At 38.0% G+C, this 27,256-nt stretch overlaps 1 protein-coding gene across 2 annotated transcripts in view; it reads left to right on the top strand.

Moving 5' to 3' along the window:
* The first annotated feature begins 18,790 nt into the window (after positions 1 to 18,790).
* Positions 18,791 to 27,256, top strand: part of LOC109408223 (dipeptidyl peptidase 4) — a 70,623-nt gene continuing 62,157 nt past the window's right edge. The window contains exon 1 of one of the 2 annotated variants that reach the window (XR_009997776.1): positions 18,791 to 19,268. The gene's annotated coding sequence lies outside the window, so the exon portion shown is untranslated. The remainder of the gene's footprint in view (positions 19,269 to 27,256) is intronic. The other variant, XM_062852012.1, reaches the window with a different exon arrangement.

The raw sequence follows: 27,256 nt of genomic DNA, 5'->3' as shown, positions 1-27,256 counted from the left end.
AAAAAAAGTTATAGCGTTGGCATTTTTTGCCGAGACAGCATGATTTTGTTGCTATTGTTATTCCTTTACATGTTAAAACATAATCACATGCATGCGGTTCGTTGGTTATAACTATTTTTACAAGCATCATTGCGGTCTTCGATAAAGTTTTTCAGAACATCCTAAGGCCATCGTTTTACATTATCGGTTCAGGCAAACTTTTTCAACCTACACATAAACCTTGTTTTACGTCCACTATTGGCTTAGCGAAAAAAATTTCTACCGACAAAATAATGATAAAAATACACATTTTTATATTTTTGTACACTTCTATTACACGAAGATGTTTTAAAAAATATATAACTGTTCAGTTTGCTCATTGTCTTAGCGGTAGAATTTTTTGTCGCTTAGCCAAGCATGGACGTAAAAAAAGGACGAGGTGACAAAAATGCAAAAAATATGTTTTCCCATACAAAATCCCATACAAATTTCAATTGCAATGCGCAAAGTGTAGACGCAACCAGTCGGACTCAAATTTTGCACAGAAATTCAGGACCCGAAACGGAACGAACCAGAAAAGCTTTGATCTGAGAAAACGGTTCCGATGACCCACGTTAATGTATATATTTGTCTTTGAACATTCTACGTGCACGTGAACGATGTACTTTACACATGGTTGTTTTCCTTATCTTATGCTGATTTTCTTTACTTCATTAATTGCACAGTGGATCTAGATTTTTTTTGTAATTTCTTTTTATTTATAAATTAAAAAGTGGATCTAGAGCCAAATTTACGAAAAACAAACATTGACTTTTTGATAATTCTACAAAGCTTTAGATTTACTTATTTGTAGAAACCTAATCTGAAGTGACAGTCTATTTGGTGTATGACATCTATTATCATCACACATTGCCCTCACGCTTTCGATTCTTGAAAAATTCGCGTGGCTTTTATTGCTCCTTGAGCTGATCATTCCGATATATACCCCACATTGGAAATCTGCTATGCGCTGAGCTATATTTTAGCATGTGCTCTTGTGATCAATCTGAAAAACATGTGCGTTTCTTCTTAGCATTTTCAGTTCTTGTGTGAAAAGTTAGCAACAAGTTGATATTTACAAATGAAAAAAAAACATTTTGTTTTTGGGAAATTCTGGTGACCCAAAACCCAATTGTAATAAGTGTTCTCTGAGGCGGAGAACCCGAGAAACATGTTCTCTTCATCCTGATACTTGGGTTTTGGACTTCACAAACTCAATCCCGTTTACGCATTAAATCTCAACAGAGTGCAATGCTCTATTTCTGATAGTTAAAAAGCTTTTGTGTGATTTTTTTTATATATTACTTTGCTGTAGACACAAAGTATGCATCTTATTTTTTTCGATGAATTTTATCTTAGGTCAATTCTTCACTAGCACGTATCTTAATTATTTGCAGAGTTTTGCCTGCTGTTTATTAAAACCAAAACCGTATTTTCCTATTTCAATACAACGATTTAAACTAAAAAGTTATCAAAAATGTTCTTTTTTTAGAAGAATGTACATTTCCACCCATGGTCTTAGCCAGAAAAGACAGCAAAAGTCACGCAGTTTTTGCGTGACTAATGGATGCTCCCTTAGGTGATTTGGCTAATGAGTGTTTTTATAGAAACTGTTGCATGTGATTTTGTACCTAATAATATTCGGTATGCAGATGGGTTGAAAGGTGATCTGGATTTGTATTAAAATATATTACTTCTAACATATTTGGGTAGTTTGAATATTTCGGGTTCTATAGCATTCCCCAGAATGAGTTTTACCATTACCCAGAGAAACGCTTGCCAGAATTCCATTTAGGGTGACAAAGGGTATTATCGGCAGTTTTGTTCTCTTCGTCATGGGGGGTTCTTAGGGGCCAAATTGCCTGAAATTTGGGCATATAACTCAGCTTGGTTGGGAAGGATTTGAGGCCAACTCTGAGGTCAACAGGTTTCAAAAAACTTCCAATGACGAAGAGAACAAAACTGCCGAAACTACATAAGTTCCCCTATTATAATTATTAATTTCCCAGTAAACCATATCCAAGATTTTTTTTTTCAAAGAAAATGCACCCATCTCCACACAAAGTTTTTTGTGACAGGGTTTCCTGAGGAATGTATTATTGGGGAATGATTTTCGGAGGCAGTTATAGAATAGAATATTTCGAGTATATGTCATATCTTTTTAATTGTATATTTGTTTCTCTTAACAAATTTTCCGAAGAGTAGCTTCTAATGCAATGTTTTATTTAACCAAAAGTTCATTTTTCAGTAAACAATACTTATCAAACCTAGGTCTACGGTAATAACATTTTTTCCGGTTTAATGACAAATCATCATGAATGGTTCGATTTTTTCAGGCGTGCAGTTTTGTTTTGATATTTTGTGTAAGACTTACAAGTGTAAAAAATGAACAACTTTTTTAAAGCTTTTCCTAAGCAATGCATCGATTTCCAATCAAATGTTAAGTTGACAGTGGACACATTTCCCAAATTTCACTTAATATACGATACTTTTCAGGAGACGGCGAAATGGAAAACAGTGTTGAAATAGAAGCCGAGCAGACTACCGGGAACCAGAACGAGAAAAGCTTTATCATAGTGTGGCAAGTTAACAATGCATAACCTGCTTTTCAATACTGATACTGTCGACAGGTGATAGATTCAAAGTTTTAAGTTATTCCAAAAAAAGTGAAAACTAAATGGTGGATTATGAATTCAGGACAAAGAATCATTAGTGAGGTTTTAGTACTAATTTATTATATTTTATGTAGAAGTTCAATCGAAGTTCTGGAAAATTATCCCTCTCCAGGGAATGTTTTTATGTTTATTTCCTTTAAGCCGAAGATTTTTAATTCCATTTATGTGTATGACAAGTAAGCTTGATATTAACATTATGTATTTGATATTAAACACTTCACGATTTTCAAAACACCTTGTTTCTCGAACTAATAGCACCGAGAAGTTTGGCATAGAGATCAAGAAAAATATATATTCGTAATGATTGCTTGTTAACCAAATTATCGTTCCACAGAGGCTTCATTAATTATAACAAATAAATTAACTCCTCTCATGTAACCTCTAACATAAAATTAGTAAACTTTGATTATGCTACAAGAAAGAATTTAATTACAGCGAATATAATCTAATGATATTTATCAAAATGTGATTGTCTTCGCCGAGCTGATGTTTTGGTTAATCGTGAAGGGTATAATTTCGGTACAATAAATGAGTTGTTTTCTCGTAGTGAAGAGTTTTTGAATGTACTAGTGAAAAGTTAGTATTGAAAGATTGTGAATTCGGCTAGTTAAGCGTTCGTTCATAGTGTAATAATAAATTACAGGCCGTTCCTGTTTTGAGCCCTTGTTCTTTTTTATGTTTTCACTACATGAGAGTTAACGTAAATTTGATATCGACAATTTCGCATATTGATATGATTACCAAAAGAATACAGGCTCAAAACAGAATAGCTGCTCCATACAAATTGGATAACATTATTTTCATAATTGTTGTACATATGAAACGTAGATGCTAGTCATATTCCGTAATATAGGAAGGTTCAATATAATAAATGTAAATATTACGCAGTATTTTGCGACTCGACTTTAAAGTGTTACTAAATATGAAAAACTAAACAGTTTTCTAAACACGTCAGATAATTCTGATCGTAGGAACAAAATAAAGCGTATTCGATATCCATCAAAAATTTTTGTTTTATCAATCCTTTGTCCGAAAAACCGTAATGTACATCACACTATTAGTTCTCCTGATCTTGTGTCATGTAGTGGTCAGTAGAAGGCACGCTGGTCGTTGATGATTCACGTAAATCTAACGAACGTTTGCTGCTATTTTCACTATGATCATTTATAAAAATAACTTATAACATGCTCTTAGATGTACACTATCGGACAATTATAATGCACCAAAGCCTGTTTCTTTTACAAACTATAGTCGGAATTCGTTATATGTACACTAGGGTGGCCCACACTTATATGAAAAACAAAAATTTCGAAAAATGCCAAGTCTTACCTCCTAAATCAAATGTTTGATTATTGAACGATTGCAGCGCCACCTAGCGGCAAAATTCGAAAACTTAAAATTTCTGCATACATTCGGCCAAGTTTTCCCATACAAACTTCAAGCGTTTTGAGCGCCCCCTTAGGCTCAACCGATTTTGTTCAAATTTTGAACGTAGCTTCTGGGAGTCCAAAACAACTGATTTCGGAGGTAAGACTTGGGCCACCTTAATGTACACGGTGCCACCCACTTTACGCCCACCTCGATTTCTCGGTGCTTTACATTGATTGAATCGACTGTAGTCAATTTAAAAAAAGACATATATCCGCCATATCTCAAACGTTTGATGTAACTTTTCTTTGATGAACTGCAAAATACTTCCATTTTTAACCCTTATGTGGCCGGCAGGGTACCCGGGTACCCAGCACCCATTCAAAATACACGGTGTAGAAAAAAGCAAAAAGTTTGCCGGCCACATAACGGTTAAAAACTATGGAAAATGTTGATCAACTGCTGTTAAGGCAAGAAAAAAAAGACGACAAATCAAGTTGGTGCCAGGACCCGTGGCACAATGATCACACGTTCGGTTCATAAGTGGATGGTCATGGGTTCGATTTTTAGCCCCAGTGCTTGAAATTTTCCCTCAGTTGCTCTTACCCCCGAGAGCGGCTGACACACTCTCTTCTGAGTCTATAGCTCAAGCGGATGCTTCAGGGGATTTCCAGGAGGATCTCAGGAGAATTCCAGAGGGCTTCAAGGGTGCTTCAAGGAGTATCAGAGAGTCATAGGGTAGTTACAGAGGGTTTCAGGGGTGTTTCAGGAGGTTTCTGGAGATCTCAGGGGCATTTCAAGAAGGTACCAGCAGGTCTCAGGAGCGCTTCAGAGGGTCTCTGGGACGCATCAGGTGAAAATCTCCAGCGGTTTTTTTTTTTAAACAGCGCATTATGCCTCGCATTTTCTTGAGCACACATTCCAAAGACCCAAGAAACGCCCTGGGCTGAAAATGCTACTCGATGTTTACTGCGTGTAAGCAAGCACTAAGAAGCATTTGCAGATTAATTTGTTTTGTGGTTATCCAGATTTGTGCAAGCGAAAATTTGAGTAACATGAAAGGCGGCCATTTTGGCGACCACATTGCATTCTATCAACCTTGTTTGTCAGGGTGTTTCAGCTGCGTTCTATGGAAGAATCTCAGAGGGATTTCAGGGAGTCTCAGGGGCGTATCAGGGGATGCAAGTCAGGAGCTTTCAGGGAGTACCAGGAAGTCTTAAAGGGATTGCAGGAGGTCTCAGGAAATTTCAGGGGGTTCCAGGGGCTTAGAGAGGCCCAGAGGATTTCACTGGATATCCAGACATCTTTCAGGGGGTCCCGGAGAGTTGAAGGGGGTTTCAGGGGTATTACAGGGAATCCTAGGAGGCTTCACGGGATCCCAGGAGTTTCAGGGGCGTCTCAAGGGGTCTCAGGGATTTTGGGGGATATAAGGTAAGTACGAAATATCCAGAAATGAATATATTAAATTCAGGGGACCTAAGGAGTACTACAGGAGATCTCAGAAGCGTTCCCCACCCAAGCAACCAAAAGTTCGGATTCCACTTGAAGAACGAACTCAGAAGTTCAAGTTCGGTTCAATTCCAGGTTTCGTTGAACTTAATTCTCCAAAAAGTTACTCTTGTATTGTTTATGAACTTGGAAGTACATGTACAAGCTTTTGACTTCTCTTCAAAACGACATTAAAGTCGAAAAAAGGTTCAAAAAGAACTTATGTTGAACTTTAAAACAGAGTTCAATCAAATATTAACCGAACTCATGTTGAACTTTTGCGTGCCTTTAAAATTCAAATATAGTTCATTTGAACATATTCCAACAACTTGAAATCATCCGTTCCGAACTTGTTTCGAACTTGTTTTGAACTTACTACTGAAAGTTCGGATAAATATTAACCGTACCAAAAGTGAACTTCACTTGAACTTCGGCGACAGCGGGGCCGGGGAGAAGTTCTCATTCAATTAAATCACTCGGAAATCGAGCCCAGCAGCCACAGCTTGTGTTAATTTCACAAGTACACTTTGTTCCACTATAATATTTGAACGTACTTACTTGTAATCAACGCAAAGGATCCGTATTGTGTGGTGTGGCTCAAAGGCTGCCCCCGCAGCGGAAAACAGTTCCCCCCAGGATGCCGCCGGGGGTTTTTCGGCTGCGCACAAAAATTTTCCAGCTTTGCTGGATGTTTTCACACCCGTCTCACTTGTCACTGCAGCGCACCGGTAATCGACGCAATCGCATTCACTGAAAACCAAGCTGAAAACTTATAATCTTTTCTTGAAGTCGATACACTGGCCTTAATTTATTGCTTTGCACTGCGAACCACAACAAACTGAAAATGTCAAACTGCGTAAGTTCACAAGAAGTTCCACGTGACCTTCTTTCGAACTTTCGACTTCAAAAACTATCCCAAGTTCAGGGAAAGTTCACACGCGAACCTGATTGAGCTCAAATATATGATATCAGCACATTGAGTAAAATCCCACAGTGCATAACAACACATACATGGAGTAGTGGTTAGGCACCGGCTTTCAACGAGGAGATCCCGAGTTCAAATCTCAGTAAGTAAAAAACATCAAACATTATTTCAAGGTAATAGTCAATTTGGATTCCACATGAACTAATGGTTCTTAATAATAAATTACTTTTGAGGACTAAACAATTTTTTTTTCATTTTTTCGAAGTTTATTTTTAAGCTGAATAGCGTTCCTTTCAGCGACACAAATGTACTTTTTGTGAACTGAAGTTCGGTTAATTACTTAAAAAGTGAGCTGAATAGAATGCTATTCATATACCTTCGAATAGCTGATTAAGCCCAAACATGCTATTTTATCCGAACTTTTGGTTGCTTGGGCATGGTCTCAGCGGCATTTTTGGGATTCTCAATGGCATTCCAGGACTCCTAGGGGGCTCAGGGATCACCGGGAGGTCAGGAGCTTTTCAGAGGGTCTCAGGGCGTATCCGAGGGCTCAGATCCCTTCAGAAAAAAAAAACCATGAAACCTTTCGAAAAGCCCCTGAAATGCCTTGGGACGTCCCAGAAACCTCCATAATCCCATTGAAACATGGGCTTGACATAATAAAAGGTCCCGGTGTAGCTGCTCAGATTGTAATTTAGGACAGTTTAGCCATCGGATTACTATGATAGAGCAGTAAGTAGGTGAAATGTAAATATTATGCTGAAACACGGTCTTAACCCTTCAGGGCGCGTGCCCTGAAGTTTAAGTTTTTTTCCTGGTTGTAGAAATCCTTTCAGGGACTTTTCCAGTATGTTTCTGACATACCAGCAAATCTGGAAAAAGGCCAGTAAAATGGGCAATATGTGTCATTGTGCCCCTGCTTGCGTCACATAGCGCAGTTGGTCGTCTGAGCGTCCGACCGTGCCAAGCTCTCGACGCATACTAATTAGACACCAGCAAAACAAACTGCCTGGTGGCTAGGTATGCGGAGTGCGAGAGTAAGTCTCAGCTTCATAAAAATAATTCGTTCTCACTTGTATTTGGCTTCGGAGTCAGTTTGGCTTTCTATTCCGCAGAATCATTACTTGTTCTGTGGCTTAGTTGGTAAAAGCACCGGTCTAGCGAATACGGAGTCGTGGGTTCGAATCCCACCAGAGCGCGATTTTTTTTTTCACAAATTCTATCTTTCGTGCCTTCTAAATACAAGTTTTTCCAGTACAGTGTGCGGCAGGAAAAAATGCGAAAGTGTTTTTCAACTTCAAACCTCATTTTCCTCCATTTGACGTTAACTAATCTATGTTTCAACGTTCCATGATCTCTAACAGGCTAATTTTCTGAAAAGTTATTTAAAAAAAATCCCATCTTGGGCACAAATCTTTACAAGACGTTCAGGTGCCATCAAAATTTTCAAACTACTGAAAAGCACACAGGTCGCTAAATTTCATACCTGATAAAACAAAACTTTTAATTATCTCTACATTATTATCATATATATGTATTTATTTCATCTGGTATGTGAAACTCCATGGCTCTGGACTAATATGGCCTGGTTTTTCATCGAACTGAAGCTATTTTTTACTATTATAGCCATTTTGTCTAATGACCATTGGGCGCGCAGTTTTTTGATACCGTAATCCGGGGTATCATTGATCAGCGGGGTAACATTGATCGGCTTGACCCACCTCATGAAATGTTCAAACAAGCATATTACATTGAATTAGTTTCTGCTATGGAATGGTTTATCGTAATCTGCTATCGTTTAGCTATTAAATGACATGCAATTTATGAAAATTGAATTTCATAAACATTGAATTAAATCGATTTTTCCATAACTGTGTTTCGTAACGCGATGAGATAAATTGTCAAACATTCATGCTTGGCGTGAATACTAAATACAATATGAGGTTCGAAATCACTGTATTACTTCAATATGATATCCTAGAGTTGGATTTAATAAACAAAACTTTTATAAAAAAGTTACTTTTCAGTAAAATATACGATTTATTTAAAGTCGGCTATCAATTCCTTAAGCCGTCGCCTACCTTAAGGCGTTATTCGTGGTTTAGAGGATTTTAATCCTAAAATAACTTAAAAAGTACATAACTTTTAAGAATTTGGACAACATATTCGAAATCAGCGACCCCGAATTTAGTAAGTAAGGGTATTTTCAACACAAATTAACATTGATCACTGGCATGATCAATGTTACCCCAAATCAACACAATAAAAAATTTGATTAAAAAACCTATTTAAACATGTTTTAAAGTTTTACGATACTTTTTCGAGTAGCTTAACCCATACTCAGAGGGCCAGTACTTGTTTTAAAAATATAAAACATGTAACGTTTGCTTTAACAAGAGAATTATTCAAGAAAGATAGAAAATTCTGATCAATGTTACCCCGGATTACGGTACCAACTTTTTAGGCTTACATTATCACATGTTAAAAATCAAATATGTTAAATTTAATTTTGTAGTGCTAAAATATAGACGATGACTGATACACTGTCATTAAAAAATAGTCATATATATCCTATATTCAGTGTGTAATAGCGCCTTGAACTTTTCGCATTTTTTCCTGCCGCACCCTGTATAGAACAGTGTACTTTTTGTTATTATTCTAGTTATTTCAACATAATCCTGCACCTAGTTTGTTTTACAATAAGTTATAGAAAAATATTATACCATTATAACATAGAATCTATGACAAAAGGTCGAAAACATAATGTCGAATGGACAAAAGATCGAATGAGACAAAAGGTCGAATGAGACAAAAGGTCGAATGGGGCAAAAGGTCGAATGGGACAAAATGTCGAATGGGACAAAAGGTCGAATGGGACAAAAGGTTGAATGGACGAAAGGTCGAATGGACAGCAGGTCGAATAGAAAAAAGGGTTAAATAGACAAAAAACAAATTGTGTGGCGGTACCACGAATATTTGAATTGTAAGATGAATTAATAAAGAAAGTTGTACAGAATATTATCATTGAATTACCCCCTGTAAGTATTCCACTCACATTTGCTGGATTCCGCATACCAAAAACAGAATGAGTGCCCTGTGTAATTCTGGTGCCGAGCGTAAAGCGACAGCCAAATTAGAAATCAAGCTTGAGCTTCGGGCATCGACCTAGGTTCAAATATCGTTGACCCCTCGAATCTTTTATTGATGTTCGGAAGGAATACGAGTTGATTGATTGGGTCTTCAGAGGGAAATGGAATACTTTCTCTCGACGACGGGTGGTTTTCGCGTAATTTCCGGCGACAAAGATTTTCATATCTCGCGCCTATTCTGAGGATCTTAGAACTTGACTCGTCCACTTCGTTGTGGACTGCGGAAGAGGCGAGGTCGGTCCCAGTAAAGTTCCGCGCCGTGGTGTGAAGTTCAAGGTGAACTTAGAAGAATCGTGAAATTACTTTGAAGTTTTCTAATTTAGATTTCCTCCCAAATTCTCTCAGTTAGCAAGTTAGGCAAACGATTAGTGCCCTCGTGCGTTGTGCGAAAAGGCGGTTATTCAGTGCGTACATAGAACAGTGGATGCGACAGGTAAATCTGATGTACCATTCTGTGTGCTTAAGTGCGAATAAGTCACGTGTCGTTCAACGGACTTTTTTAAAAATAGCTTCGTGGCAAGTTGCGAGGCCCGTCACACCACACCACCAAGTTAGCGACCGTTTTCGACCCCGCTTTCTAGCGTCGAAGTTTGGCCCGGCGATACACGTGGACCGGAGGGGCAGTGTCCGTCAATACCGCGCCCTTGACAGGGCGGCAACAACGAAGTCCGGTTTCGTATCGGCAACCATACCGTGAAGAAGTGAAGTTTTCGTGAGAGAAGTTTTTGGAATGAGCACCAACCGGTGTCCCCCGCGTGAGGAGCACGAACGCTACCTCGACGCCACCGTACGCCACAAGTTACAACTTGCCCCCTATGGGCGTTATGGCCACAGTCCCCCAACATGAGTTTCAAAATGTGTTTGTCGTCATAAAGTAAATTCGTGCCCGTGACATTAAGCCAAAGCGGGGTGACATTGGGCCACTACCTATTCCGCACATTTAAAATACGACAGAAATGCGTACTATTGTTATAACCAAGAAAAAAGAGCAAAAAACGACATCTAGTAAAACACAACTGTTTCGGTTAACAGTCAAAACATTTCTACTTTATTTCACCTATTTGGGTACATCGCTAAGTCTAAGGATCTGAGTAGCTCCTCGCTCAGAACACATTCTCATGAGAGGTGGTATTACACCATCACAACAACTATGTGCTAAACTACTAGAATACAGAATTCTAAGATACTTTGCAACCACCTTCGGATTCTCTGACTTATATTGAATACGTGGGATCGATGGACAAATGTTACCCTCTAGACCCAATGTCACCCCGCACGGCGCGACGGTACTCACATTTTGATGTTCATTTAGCACTATTTTCTTTAGTTTTCACCCAGTTTTGATGAAAATTTGACAGAACAACCGGAAATAACTACCGTTTTATAGGATGCACCGGTTGGTCAACTTGGATGACTGATTTCGGATTTATTTCGGATTTATACGACGGATACCCATTGCACAGTGGGGGAAAAAAAACAGTGCAAACCTACACTAAATTCTGTATCTCACGAACGCATCCAGTTTTTCTAATGAACAAAACGGTTTTAGGCGTAAAATTGTCTGGAGAATTGAATGAAAGTGGTTAAACAGACCGCACGGATCGTTATCCTGCTCATTTTGCCCTAATTCCCCAGTTTTTATTTACTTTTATATGAAACTAGCTCTATAAAACTTTTGAAACATGAATGCGGTTTGCTTTGAAGGACTTTTCTAAAGGATTAAGATGTAGAGAATCGATTGGAAGTGATTGCAGTGACCGCATGAATGTATTTATGCTTATTTTACCCTTATTCCCTACATATATTGAGTTTTGTATGAAATCAGCTATATACCGTAAAATGGGGTAACTTTGATAGTTTTTCAGCGAATTTTCTCAATATATTTACATGTAACAGTATTTCCCCGAGTTTTATATTTTCAAAACAAGTACTGGGGTATCACTTATCAATTGAAATTAAAAGATTCGATAATCTGAAATATTTTGGATAACTTTTAGTTTTTCATATAACCGAAAATCAGATTTTCATTTTGGGGTAACTTTGATAATGCCCTTAAAACACATCAAATCTCAAAAAATAATCACAGATTGAAGTCTTAGGAGTATGAACATAATGAGAGAAGGTTTGTGGAATATATTAGATAGAATTTTTATATCAAAATATTGATTTTTTACTAAATTCTACATATAAAAATGAGTTTGTGGAGTATTGAGTGCAAAACACAATAAATTTAACTATCAAAGATCATTATCTTTGTAATAATAAATGCTTGACGGTACATCAACATATGATTACATGCTATTCATGGTTAGTTTTCTTTTTTGAGTAGTTTTTTAATGTTTTATTAACAAATTTTGAACAACACATATTTATCTACGTGAAATTACAAGGGCATTGCATACTTTTAGGCGTTTATCAATGTATGGAGATTAATATCCCAATTTACAAAACTGCTTCCATTTCGTAAAAACACACTTCGTTAAGAGATTCAAGGCCAGATTTGGAATCTACTATGATAAATCTATGGAGAATAAGTGTCCATTCATTGGAAAAATAGTTTTAACGAAGTCGTATAGCAGATTGTTTGAAGGGGTTGACAAATGACAAAAATATCAACAATTTTTATTTTTTGTCCAAAAAGTTGTATATAAACTAGATTATAATGCAAATTCGTCTAAGATGAATTTTCATATGTATAGAATTGATTTTCGATTACCTTTTTCTTAACTGGTTGAAGGAATTATATTTATAAGATAAATTACACAATGCCTGCCGCAGTATCAAAGTTACCCGCATTATCAAAGATACCCCGTTTTACGGTAACTCACAAGAAACTAATGAGTGGTATGTCAAGAAGCGTCAATTTGGAGGATTATGATACTAGGAATCAATTAGAAGTGGTTGCAGTGACCACGCGAATGTAATTATGCTCATTTTACCCTAATTTCTCACATATATTGAGTTTTGTATGAAATTAGCTATATAACTCACAAGAAACTTAATGGGGTATGTTATAAAGGGTTTCTTTAGTGGATTATATAATACAAGGAATCGATTAGAAGTGATTGCAGAATGTAGTTATGCTCATTTTACCCTAATTCCCCACATATATTGAGTTTTATATGAAATTAGCTCTATAACTCACAATAAACATATGAGTGGTATGTTAGGAAGCATTTATTTGGAGGATTATTATTCAAAGGAATCGATTGGAAACGATTGCAGTGACCGTGCGAAAGTAATTATGCTCTTGTTGCCCTCATTCTCCACATATAATAAGTTATGTATGAAATTGGCTATATAGCTCACAAGGAACTTAAGGGTCGTATGCTATGAAGGATTTATTTAGTGGATTATGATACAAGGAATCGATTGGAAGTGATTGCAGTGACCGCGCGAATGTAGTTATGCTCATTTTACCCTCATTCCCCACATATATTGAGTTTTGTATGAAATTATATATATAACTCACAAGAAACTGAAGGCGTTATGTTATAAAGGGTTTCTTTAGTAGATTATGATACAAGGAATCGATTAGAAGTGATTGTCACTGCAATCACTTCTAATCCTTTAGAAAAGTCCTTCAAAGCAAACCGCATTCATGTTTCATAAGTTTTATAGAGCTAGTTTCATATAAAAGTAAATAAAAACTGGGGAATTAGGGCAAAATGAGCAGGATAACGATCCGTGCGGTCTGTTTAACCACTTTCATTCGATTCTCCAGACAATTTTACGCCTAAAACCGTTTTGTTCATTAGAAAAACTGGATGCGTTCGTGAGATACAGAATTTAGTGTAGGTTTGCACTGTTTTTTTCCCACTGTGGCATTGGGGCACGTCGGTTGGCCAAAGGAGACCGCCTTCAACAACCTGCTATTGTCGTCGCGGCTGAAACCCGAAGATTCCCTACATCCGACAATCGAATTTTCTCAAAATAGTGCTCTGGACAGCAGACCTGGTCCTCTATCCAGCGCACTGTGCCCGACGTACGTCCGACACACGGTTTAGCAGAAAAAACGATTTTCGCGTGTCGAAAACTCCGATTTTCAACTGCCCGATTCATATATACAACAACGTTGTGGCTATTTTTTACAATCAATGGCTTACTAATGGTAGTGGTAGATCGATCATTATAGAATCTAAATATGGTGTTGAACCTTTTAACAAAGCGTGATTTTACGAATTAGAATCGAATTTGAAAACATTTGAAAACTGGGTCGGCAATCGGTAAAGCATGTATCCGCAATAATCGGGACACAGAAGTACGGCTGTAGCTCTGTAATGAATCGGTAAAATTGACCAAATAATTGACTGAGAACTCTTTGGTGTATGTTTATTATTTGTGCCAAATTTCATAAATACCGATGAATTACTTTTAACTGTGGATTAAAAACAAACAGACGTGGTATTCAGCATTTTGTACAATCATGACCAATTTTCATTCGCATAATGGATGGTTCTTATACGCTACAGTTCAAAGTTCTGTGATGATAATAATGAAATTTCACAGACGTATTACCTTGAACGATTTTCATGGAAATCCATCGCCCAGTTCACACTACCATCACCTGGTGGAAAAGTTGCACGAATCACTGTGTTGTGCAATATCGTCAACAGATGGCGCTAGTGTGAAACGTCAAATGCATAGAAAAACGATGCGCGCGCCTCTGGTTGTGAAAGCCACAACTATGAAAATTTAAAATGATCGTGAAAAGCGTGGTCGATGGAAATTTCGCAAGTGTTACGTCTGTTTGTCTGTGCTTATAGGGACACTTTCTTGCAAATTTTTTTCAACTTTAATCAATTGGTTTGAAAGCTACTGGTGTTGATAGGGGTTAGTGTTGGTGAAAAATTTTCGTGTTTTTCATGTGCGATGTTTGCCTATTCATAACTTTTGAATTTCCCTGCCAATTTTCATGAAATTTTCACATATGGTAGTTGATTATGAGTATATTATGCCTGCAAAAATTGATGATTATTGGTATAGTACTTCCAATAGTACAATCGAAAGAATATAGGGCGCTGACTAATTGCTGTCTGAGGGGCTAAAACCACGTTCAGTCTCAATACATGTTTCGACTATAAAATTGTTGATAGTGCATCGATTATTTTGAAATTTTGCCTATGCAACAAATGTAGGGCTGTACAAAATTCAATGGCGCACATTCTACTCTTTTATTGCTACAACAAAAAGTACTGCACATATGCACATGAAATTTTGTAGGTGAAATGAACACATCTCAAGATGTTACTAATCCAAATTCGAGCAATTTTAATGTATCTATTGCAGAGCTACAGCTGTATTTCTGTGTCCCGATTATTGCGGATACAGGCTTTAAATGCTTAAATGTATGCAATGTTTTGTAATTTCATGTAGTTAGAACTGTTGTGTCAAAAATTTGACTCAAAAAGAGAACTCAATATGAGTAGCACAAAAGAATGTGTTGATATACAGTGAAACCAAAAAAAAACGCAGTTAATGATCTATTGCTAATTTCACTGCGTGCAGAAAACTATCAAAGTTATCCCGTTTTACAATACCTCGGCTTGCGTTCCAAATGACCTTAAAATATCCAAAGATATGAATACTTTATGACTCAGATGTAATAACTTATTGTTCCATATAAGATCTGTAAAAAAAAAACAAAGACAATGTTTCATTTGGCCAATCGACGTAGGCTCACTGGGCTTCCGTATAAATCCAGAACCAGGGATGCAAAATAGTGAGAATTGCAGTTGTGCAAACACAAACGCAAAGCATACCAGTAAAGTAAGTTGCGTTGCTTCGTACTAATGAAGCAGTCGGGTGGTTTAGTCACGGCTTACTCTCGGCACCGTGACTAAACCGTTTGTTGGTTTTTCACTCGTGAGTTGATTCCCGATGAGAGCGTTTCCATCTCTGTCCAGAACCGGTCATCCAACATGAAAAACCGGTGCTTTCTATGAAATGGTAGTAATTTTCGGTTGTTCTGTCAAATTTTCATCAAAATCGGGTAAAAATTGAAGAAAATAGAGTCAAATGAACATCAAAATTTGAGTGCGCAAAATACCTCAAGTACGCAAAGGTTAAATACAGTATGCGGCAGAAAAAAATGCGAATGTGTTTTTCAACTTCAAACCTCATTTTCGCCCATTTGGCATTAACCAATCTTTGTTTCAACGTTCCATGTTCTCTAATAGGCTAATTTTCTAAAAAATTATTTAAAAAAATCCCATTTTGGTCACTAACATACTAAGATTCTGATTTTCCAGCTCAGTAAAATTTTCGCTGGTTCTGTATTTTTTTCATCTTTTTACTGAGTTTTCAACAGCAGATTTAACTCGGTACACTCGCTAATCAATATTTACCGTTCATCAGTAACGATATTTACCGTTCATCTGCAATTTTTGACAGTTCATTTGCAGAACTCGTTAACTCATTTACAGAGTATTCAGCAAAAGGGATTACCGAGCGTACCTAGTTAAATCTGCTGTTGAGAACTCAGTAAAAAGATGGGAAAAATACCGAGCTGATCTTAGTGTGAACCTTTACGAGACGGCACCTGAAGCTGAAGACAATCAGAATTTTCAAACCACTGAAAAGTACACAGGTCGCTAAATTTCATATCTGATAAAACAAAAATTTTAATTTTCTCTACAATATCATAATATAGGGTAATTCGCCAATTGTTGAACGGTTAGTACTGGCATTTTGGTTTTCGTTCGTTTTTCCGTGCATAATTCCACTTTAGTTGAAAAATATCCAGTGAACGTCTAGATCTACTCATCCCTTATACTGCCCATTGAATTTATATTCTCTTAAATTCCATTTTCTAAGAGAAAATAGAACATTTGTATGGGAAGTCTGTAACCCAAATGTTGAACGCTTCCTTAAGCTTGCTCATCCTAATGTTGGACGGTTCTCGCCAATTGTTGAACGGTTGAAGCTTTGTTCGTAATTGATGACGTATAACCCGACATCAACCTATCATTCACCTGTTTTTATTTTGGCCACAAAACCCAATATAGACCCAACAGTTATCCGATGTGAGTCCAACAGTGGTCCAACATTTGATAAAATTTGACCCGACTTTGACCCGACATCCGATATTTTTTCACTCTGGCGGATTTTTTTCCGGGTTTTTCGTGTTTTGTGCCCAACTAGTCCGAGCTAGTGACAATTCATTTAAATGACAAGGAATCACTCATTTGAAGAGAGCTCTAGTGGACTGAAATCGATTTAAACATGACTGGATACAAAAATGGCTGAAAAGATTTGATTAGAAGCGAAAACGTCATAAGAAAAGTATGCCTTTAAAAGCCCCTGAAACACTTCTGGAAACCCATGGGACCCATTCAACCCCCAAGAACACTCGTGGAACTAGCCTGAAATCCCTTGAAAACACGTGGGTTGCTCCTGAACCTCCTGGAACGCCTTGAAATACTCCTGGGACCCCTTTAACACTCTGAATTCTTCTTGAACATCTCTGGAATGCCCTTGAAACCCATTGAAAACCACTGGAATCTTCCTGAAGCCCACTGGAACACTCCTAGAACATCCCTGGAACGCCCTTGAAACCCCATGAAATGCACGGTTAGGTAAAGTAAAAAAAAATCTAGTGGTAATGCTAACACCGTTGGTTATGCCAGTGTTCAACAATTGGATCATGGATGCATAATGATAATGTGATAAGAAAAATATTTTTTCAAATTAAATTACAATGAAAATGTGATTTTAAACAATGTTAAACTGTTAAGGACATCCTTCCAGTTCTTGTAACTATGGTGTGCCTTTGATATTTGTGGTTGATTTGCCCGCAAAGCTTATTTCGAGACAGCAATTTCTTAACATTAATCTTAAGAATTGTGTAGTTTTCGTGTCATCAGCGGTACTAAATTTTTAATCAATTTTTTTGACATAAAATATGTATAATTTTGAAAATTAATTAGAAAGATATCGTGACCCACATGTGTATGCATCTACATCATACGTTTACGTTGGATGAAAATTACTTAAGTAAGATTTACAATAAAATATTCTGAAACTGTTCAACATTTGGGTAGTGTTCAACAATTAGCGAATTACTATATGTGCTTATTTCATCTAGTATGTGAAACTACATGGCTCTGGATTAGTATGGCCTGGTTTTTCATCGAATTAAAGCAAATTTTGTTACTATTATAGTCATTTTGTCATATGACCATTGGGTGCACAGTTTATTAATACCCACTTTTCATGCCTACATTATCACATGTTAAAAGTGAAATATTTTTATTTTTATTTTGTAGTGCTAGAATATACATGACTAATACACTGTCATGAAAAATAGTCATACATATCAAAAGTTTACCGTGTGATAGCGTCTTGAAGTTTTCGCATTTTTTCCTACCGCACCCAGTCAAATTTTAAGTAAAACAAATGGTTTTCCTGATAATGAATCTGCCCTTTTTTATATGCTGGAAAGCTTGGGGCAAACAATCGAATTTTCACATTTTGGCGTAGAAGTAGGGTATTAATTCCCCCTTATTAAGCATTTGGCTCCCATTTTCATTCTACTAAAAACAAAGGATTTGAGCGCTGTTTGTTTCGTTTCTTATTTTTGTATTTTTTTGTTAAAAATGAGCACACATGAAACCAAAAGAACGTAATTAATCGGTGCCGTAATCGCTTGTTTTCGAATAGGATGAATATGGGAGGGTGAGATTATTGATGGCACACATACCCTACGTGGAATGTGTAATTTTGACAATTATGAAGTTTGGATTCCTAAGCTTTGAGCACTGAGGCTGAGCCAAAATGGTGCCCAGTACGTTTAGGAAAATTTAGGCAGAAAATTGGATTATGATTGTAAGATATATGAAGAAATATTAAAAACTACCGGACAAAATTAGGTTTACTCATAATATTTCTTTGCCAATTATTTTTTTATTATTTTTTGAGATATGCACGGAAGAGTGATCAGAAACTTTTACCATGTGTGGTGGAAGATTAAGTATTTTTATATAAATTACAATATTGTAATAATTTTATAGCACATCAGCTAAAACTTATGGTTGTGTGACTAAAATTAAGATTTCCGTGTATAATATTGCAGTTTTAATCGCCAAAATGAACCAAATTTCCTGGCGTCAAAGGATTTTATGCGCATGCTCTGCATTAATGTTTGCTTGAGTATTTTTCACACGTTTGGCTTGTGTGAAAATAGTTATGTTTCAAATTATGAGACGAGTGACATTCTATTTTGCTGTTTGTTGATCCGGAATACCGATGCTCTGATGTTTTCACCTTTTTATTTAAACGGGTTTTAATTTAAGAATGAATGCTTTTGCTAGATGCAAAAGCAGGAAGTTTTCCAATGCGTCTAAGTTCTTAACATTGATGTCCTCGTCATAAACTTGTCAGAAGTTGCAGGTGTTCGCGAGTTCGATATCGATATAGTGTGCACTTTAATGCTTGTGGAAATAAGTAATGTAACACCAAAAATAAATCACATGGGTGCGAGTGTGCTAAAAACAACTTCGAATATGAGGTGACTTCAGCCATCGATAACAATATGAAACAAAAAAATCGGTGGACTCGGAAAAGTGGATGTAGTGAAAAATAATCAAATTTGTCAGTCTGAAATAGGTGTCAGTGTTGAAGGTGTGCGGCGCTCCAATGAAATCGGTAATTAAAATGTGCAAATTTTCTCTTTCCAAGAGACCACCCCAGATTTCGGTTTATGCATCAAATATGAAAAGTGTACGCCATTGAAGAAGGATATAGACTGGAGAAGAAGTGTTCTAGCAAGGGGAAAAGCTGGCCCGGGACGTTTCCTGGATGCTTAAGATATATATGCGGATGAATTATTAGCAGAGATCTAGGCTGAAAATCAAGCATACCAGGCAAAGCCAAAGCCACAGCTCACATGTTGGAGGTATGAAAATGGTGAGAGAAAAGAGATACTCCCGAATATTAGGCGTTTGGATTGATTGAAACTTGAAAATGAACCGATTGAAGTTATACAACGCCATTGAGATGTGTACTTATGTGTAAGAGCCAGAACTGCCACGGTCATATTCACGAAGGACATAGTGTCAAATTTTTCATCGAATAAATTGAAATAAATATCAAGGATAGTCTTGCGTACATGTATGGAAAACATGGTCTATTCTAAATCTGCTCGTTTTGGGGTACATAGTGTAGTTAATACAAATTGTTTTAATATTCTTTATTATACGAGTTTGTAGATTCACTTTATTCAAAATAATATTATTGCATCAGGTTTGATAACCGATATTAAAGGACTTTTCAGCATGGTCTATATGGCGGAAGTTGATTATTTTCTAATCATTTTGAACAATAAAATTAGGTTCAGTTAATAACGAATATTTTTAAAATGTGTGCTAGAAGAAGTAATAGGGGAAATTACCTATTCTCGTCCGTTTTGTTCTCTTCATCTTTGGGGTTTTTTGATTTCAAAATATGATATCAACATCAATTTGCTGCTGATTACAAATCGTGTTTTCGATTTGCTATCATTTTGTTCTAAGACTTTGCTCGGGTAGGTGACCTACTATTCATAGTTGCTACTTCGAGATTGACAAGAAATATTAAAATAGCACATAGAACCAACAAGCAGAACACGCTATGTCCAGAGGGAAGTATCAGACCAGATCCTAAGTATCAGACGATTAAAAAAAAGAAGTTTGTCCTGGGGCTTTGAGGGTTAATGGATGGTCTCATGCATGATTTTGGTTTACTTCTATATTTTACCATTTTCGGTGGGGCACTCGTTACCTGTTCATCAACACTACCGGTTCTCCCAAATGTGCGTCTGAGACTTTTTGCTGACAAACTGTCAATTAGGTTATTGAAAAAGCCGCGATTTGGTGTGTCGCATGCATAGATTCGGTTCACTTTTATATTTTACCACTAATGACGAGACACCCAAAATCGGTTCCCGGACAGGACCTGTTGTCCCAAGTTTGGTCTGCGACTACTTTTTTGCTAACCGTTCTTCAGGTTACCGAAAAAGCTGCTGTTTGATGTGTCGCATGCATGGGTTTGGTTCACTATTATATTTGGACACTTCCGGTGGGACATCCGGAACCGGTTCTGGAACACTACCGGTTCAGATATGGTCGGAGACTAGTTTCTTTCTAACCTTTCATTAGGTTATCAAAAAAGCCGCGCTCTGGTGTGTCGTATGCATGGGTTTGGTTCACTTTTATATAAGGCGATTTCCGACGAGACACCCGAAACTGGTTCCGCAATACAACTGGCAGTCTCCAATGTGGTCTGAGCCTACTTCCTTAATAACCGGCCATCAGGGTATTGGAAAAGCCGTGATTTGATATGTCGCATGCGTGGGTTTGGTTCACTTTTATATCTGGCCACTTCCGGCGGGACTCCCGGAACCGGTTCCGGAACACAACCGGTTCATATATGGTCTGATATTGTTTTCTTGCTAACCGTTCATCAGGGTATCGGAAATGCCGCTGTTTGATGTGTCGCATGCATGGGTTTGGTTCTCATTTATATTTGGCAACTTCCGGCGGGACTCCCGCAACCGGTTCTGGAACACTACCGGTTCATATATGGTCTGATACTGTTTTCCTGCTAACCTTTCATCAGGTTATCGGAAATGCCGTTGTTTGATGTGTCGCATGCATGGGTTTGGTTCTCTTTTATATCTGGCCACTTCCGTCGGGACCCCCGGAACCGGTTCCGGAACATTACCGTTTCAGATATGGTCTGATACTGTTTTCCTGCTAACCTTTCATTAGGTTATCGGAAATGCTGCTGTTTGATGTGCCGCATGCATGGGTTTGTTGCATTTTCATGTCTGGCCCCTCCCAAGGGTACCGGTCCGGAACACCTAAATGGACATAACTCCGGAACGGCTGAACCGATTCGAACCATTTTCAATAGGAAACAATGCGGTAAAATTCCGGTTCGATTCGAGCTATAATCCGAAAAAGCGGCCAATGGGAAGTGCCTTAAAAGTGAGTGACCTTTTTTGTACACAGACATACATACATACTAGACCTGTTCACTTTTCTTGACCTACCCGTCTCACATCAAATTATCAATCCACATGCAAAAACAAGGCTTCAGTCCAAAATTGGGCCAAATTGATAAAAGTTTAGAGGTGTATCAAATCGATTTTGTGTTTTTTCGAGCATTTTCACGAAAATGTACTTCAATATCCAGAAAATTGCACCAAAAAGGTACCGAAAATACAGTTAAAATATAGTTAGAACAATACTCTACAACTTTGCCGAAGACACTACGGTGTTTAAATTGCGTATTTCAAAGTTATTCAACAATTTTCGTTAAAAAATCACCAAAAAATACAATATTTTTCCGATTTTTCATGTAAAAGTCATGTATTTTTACATTGTTTTAGGTGACTAATTTTATGAGCTATTGCTCCTATGTGTTTCGAACATTTCGTCCATACATCATTTTAGTGTAGGAATTCGTTTTCATTGACTAATTATCAAAAGTTTGTCACGTTGATACTAAAAATTGTACAGAGTTGCCAGCATAAAATAAAACAAAGTTACCCATGATTTAAGCGTCATTACACTTCTTTGTCTCATCTGCATCACTTTAAATTTAGTGCAGTTGGTTGAGCATGAGATTGTGGATTCGAAGATTCAAGGTTCGAGTCCTGGAATAGCATTTTTTTGCGACTCGACCCTGCTATAAGTTAATGAGACTACGCTCTGCATCTCATTGCAATTTGGCATCATAGCCAAGATCATAGCATTGTTTCGGAACCGTAGAGTGCATAGTAAGAATGAAGTTTCCCTTCATCGTGTATTTGTGCTGATTTGTGGGTAGATAGATAACAAGTAAGCTCCACCCACAGTTGTCTGTAAAATGTTGCATCCAGAAGCAGTTCCATCATCGTATTGAATTGTTTTAGCTAAATTGATCATTATCAAACAGATGCTCAATATTTCGCCCAGCTGATATCGTTGACACGATATATTGTCAACAAGTATAAACTAAATATCTAGCTAGTCCTGGAATGGGCTTAATTGGCAGGTCCCGATCATTATTCTTTGGAAAATTGCGTGTAAGGCATGGCAGATTCATCATCCTAACTGCTACAAAGAAAAAAAAAAATTATCATGTATTTGAGCTTGAACCTGGGACCTTCTGATCCGTAAGCTCGAGCCTTATCATCTGCACCATTTCTGATACTTAAATCAAAAGACATTAGAATACGATGGCATGACGTCTTAATCATGGGTAACTTTGTTTTAATTCGTGCTGGTAACTCTGTGCGATTTTTAGTATCAACGTGACATACTTTTGATAATTAGTCAATGAAAACGAATTCCTACACAGAAACGATGTATGGACGAAATGTTCGTTACACAAAGGAGTAATCGCTAATTAATTTAGTCACGTATGACAATGTAAAATTACATGACTTTTATATGTAAAATCGTAGAAATATCGTGTTTTTTGGCGATTTTTTTAACTAAAATTGTTGAATAACTTCGAAATACGCAACTTAAACACCGTAGTGTCTTCTGCAAAGTTGTAGAGTATTGTTCTAACTATATCTTAACGGTATCTCCGGCATCTTTTCGGAGCAATTTTGTGAATTTCTGAGTAAATTTCTGTGAAAACGGCTAAAAAAACACAAAATCGATTTGATACACCTTTAAATCTTCATCAATTTGGCTCAATTTTGGACTGAAGACTTGGTTTTACATGTGGATTGATAATTTGATGTGTCACGGAGAATCGGAGAAAAAAAGTTTCAAAGTGAACAGCTCTAATACATACATACATACACACACAGACACACATACAGACATCATCTCAATTCGTCGAGCTGAGTTGATTGGTATATGTGACTTGACCCTACGAGCCTTCTATCGAAAATTCGTTTTTTGAGTGAACATATAGCCTTTCAGTACACTTTGGTGTACGAGAAAGGCAAAAATACGGTTCAAGCGAATAAACTTTAAGGTACATTCATTTTTCATAATACCTTCCTTTGGACATAGCGTGCGGGTATTGGGGTTAATTTGCTATACTTCATGTGCAGCTTTGTGTGGGCTGCAAAACGGTGAGTCCATAAGGAGAACGTCCTCTGGGCCTCACAAGTTCCTACCTCATGCTTCCACGGGTCAAGCGATGACAAAGACCGCCAGCTAAGAGACGACCTGTTCACCAAGTAGGTGCGGCTCAAACAGCGTCTGTTCTGGCATCCAGCGGCTGAGTAAGAAACGTTGCACCACGCCTAGCTAGATCCAAGGTGGAAGCCCCATCAGTGTGGTCGTCCCAGTGTTGGTTGGGATGTTAAACAGAACTGGCACGATGGCCCTCCGGCGAGACAGGAGTGTTGGCGTAGGCCCAATAAGCCACCCGTAAAAATCCCCATTGCATTCGCAACATAGGAGAAAATACGACTCGATACAATCGGCAAAGACCCTCGCGACGAAATAAGGACTACGATTGGAAACTTGGAACATGGAATTGCAAGTCACTTGGTTTCGCAGGATGTGAAAGGATAATCTACGACGAACTACATCCTCGCAACTTCGACATCGTGGTGTTTCAGGAACTTTGTTTTACTGGTGGAAAAGCGGGCATCGAGCACCTACCTTCTACCAAAGCTGTGGCACCACCAATGAACTGGGAACAGGATTTATAGTGTTGGGCAAGATGCGACAACGTGTGATCGGGTGGCAGCCGATCAACGCAAGGATGTGCATGTTAAGAGTTAAAGGCCGTTTCTTCAACTACAGCATCATCAACGTCCACTGCACACACGAAGGGAAAGGGAGACCTGATGACGAGAAAGAAGCGTTCTACACGCAGCTAGAGCAAACATACGATGGTTGCTCGCCGCGTGACGTGAAAATCGTTGTCGGTGACATGAACGCGCAGGTAGGAAGGGAGGAAATGTACAGACCGGAAATCGGGCGAAACAATTTGCACGCGTATCGAATGATAAACTTTGCAGCCTCCCGTGGTATGGTAGTCCGAAGCATCTTCTTCCCCCGCAAAGATATCCACAAAGCCATCTGGAGATCACTCGACCAAAACAGAAAACCAATTAGACCACCCCGGTCAACCATTTCTTTAAAAATCTTTACATTTCTTTATAACGATCTTTAAAGAGGTTCATATCGAAAATCGATAGCGATCGTCATCGTTTCTTAAAGAAATTTAAATAAAAACAAAGTCACTTCGTTATCGATTGATAAAGATTTTTGACAATACATCGATATAAAAATAGTGGGTTCTGCTTTATCGACACGTTATAGTCATCCAAAAAACTAAAAATAACAGCCACCTCACCGCCACCCCCACCCTTCCTGTTCATGTTTATGTTTTTTTGCAATCATTTCCTAAATTGGGAATTGAACTTACATTTTTAAAAACTTAGACATTATATATTGATATTTACTTACTGAGTCACACGCCATTACAATAATTATGGGTGACCAAAGGTATTCAAATATGTTTCCAACAAATAATTAGTCTTCAGTCTAGCCTTCAGCAGGCACAACCGAATTGTTAAAAATGTCTCTAGCATTGATGAATTGCAGCATTATTGAAAAACCACAATTTTAGCAAGTAAAACATCTCACAAGGTTCCCCCGACGCAGGAGTGAGATTTTCTTGACGACGGAAATCACGCATCCGGGAGTGTAGGTGGCTTCATACGGCCAACGAAATATCTAAAATACCTACCAATTGCATGAATTTCAGCTTATCGATCGATGAAGTTGTTTGAATATATATAACGTAATAATCCGTAAAGAATAGTCGACATTAATCTTTAAATTTTGATAACGACCTTTAACGCAGTTTGTGAAATGGTTGACCGGGACGTTCTAATCGACGGTAAATTCTTCTCGGATATAACCAATGTTCGCACATACCGCAGTGCGAATATAGATTCGGACCACTACTTAGTCGCTGTATGCATGCGCTCAAAACTTTCGACAGTTATCACCACGCCGCGTCGAAGCCGAATGCCGCGGCTCAACATCGAGCAGCTGCGTAACGTAGAAGTGGCTCAAGACTACGCACAGCAGCTAGCAGTGGCCCTACCAACGGAAGAGCAGCTTGGCGCAGCTACACTTGAAGATGGCTGGAGGGACATCCGATCCGCCATAGGTAGAACCTCGACTGCAGCACTAGGCTCCGCGACTCCGAAACACAGAAACGACTGGTACGATGGCAAATGTGAACAGTTGAAAAACGAGGAGAATGCAGCATGGGCGAGAACAGGCGCGGAACAGGCAGAACTCAGTCTTCGGGAGGAAGAAGCGCCAGCAAGAATAACGAGATCGTGAAGCGATGTGCCGAGACAATCACGGCCCAAGAAACATTACTACCGTGCCATGCCCTAATACCGTGTGCCTCCTAATACCGTGTGTTTGACAAAAAACTGAAATATTTTACTAAGTGTATTATTTTTTTTAACTGAGTAACTAGTTCAATCATTAGCATATTAAACATTCTCGAGTTAGGCGTGATAAATTTGACACATATTCACAAAAACAAGCGATTAAAAATATTTACAGAATGTGAGTGCAAAGTACCAATACACGGTATTAGGGCATGGATCCTTTTGTGTTCCAAATACCGTGTTTCGGCTAAAACATGCAAACCTAAAATATTATTGATACTTTTTACTTTATGAATCAATTGCACAAACCTCTAGGCAACGTTTGACGCACAGGTTCTTTTGAGTATGAACTTAGTATGATTGATAAAGTGATGATTCAAAGGACCACCAATGTATGCGGGTCACATACACGGTATTAGGAACAATGCTATGTTTTACAATTTTGATTTTAACAATGCATTAATCATATATATTATACATAATACACACAATAAGCAATAATATAGCGTTTGAAAAATCAAGAAACATGGATTATTGATTTTTACAGGGCTCTTTGAAGTGAAGAGCATCCTTAAGGTCACCGTATTAGGGCATGGCACGGTAGCTGAATAATAGTTTCTCAAGCTAAAGTTTGCTTGAGAGTGTTTTGTTCCAGTCTTGTACAGCAAAAATGTTTGTTGGGGGGAATATTCTCACTAGCGAGCGTGAGGGTGCCGAGAAGTGGCGGCAGCATTACGATGAGCAACTCAATGGCGACGATGCAAGCACCGAAGGTAGTGTGTTAACAGATCTTGGAGTACGCAAGGATGGCAGAAAATCACTTCAAGCGATAAATGATACAGGATACGAATAATCCAAGATAGCCTTGTTCTTGCAGTAGCATGATGCCGACGCCTCACACCGTGCTCGTATCACAGAACAATTAAAGCATCTGATGCACGCTTTATCGCGTGATGACCCGTTATCGGATCATGTTACAGGTCATGATAAATTTTATTCATCACATTGTTTGCCAATTATGCACCCGTAAGTCGCATTCATGATTCGAAATGATACGTTCATAAGCATATGTGGAAGTTAAATCACCAAGAATGTTAAAAAAGTGAATGAAATCACTAATTTATCATTTCGACTTCATGATAACGATCGCATCGCGCCCGCACATGCCGAGCGAATCATTCTTCTCGGACCGAAGTTTGTTATGATGCTTGACGACAAAATGTTATCGTTGTTGCTATGATCGCGCGATGCCGTTCGACCGCGACACATTCGAAATCTG

Source organism: Aedes albopictus, chromosome 2 (genome assembly GCF_035046485.1).
Source record: "Aedes albopictus strain Foshan chromosome 2, AalbF5, whole genome shotgun sequence".
In the NCBI taxonomy this organism is placed as follows: domain Eukaryota; kingdom Metazoa; phylum Arthropoda; class Insecta; order Diptera; family Culicidae; genus Aedes; species Aedes albopictus.
The sequence above is the reverse complement of the archived record's forward strand: the minus strand, read 5'-3'. Positions and strand labels throughout refer to the sequence as shown.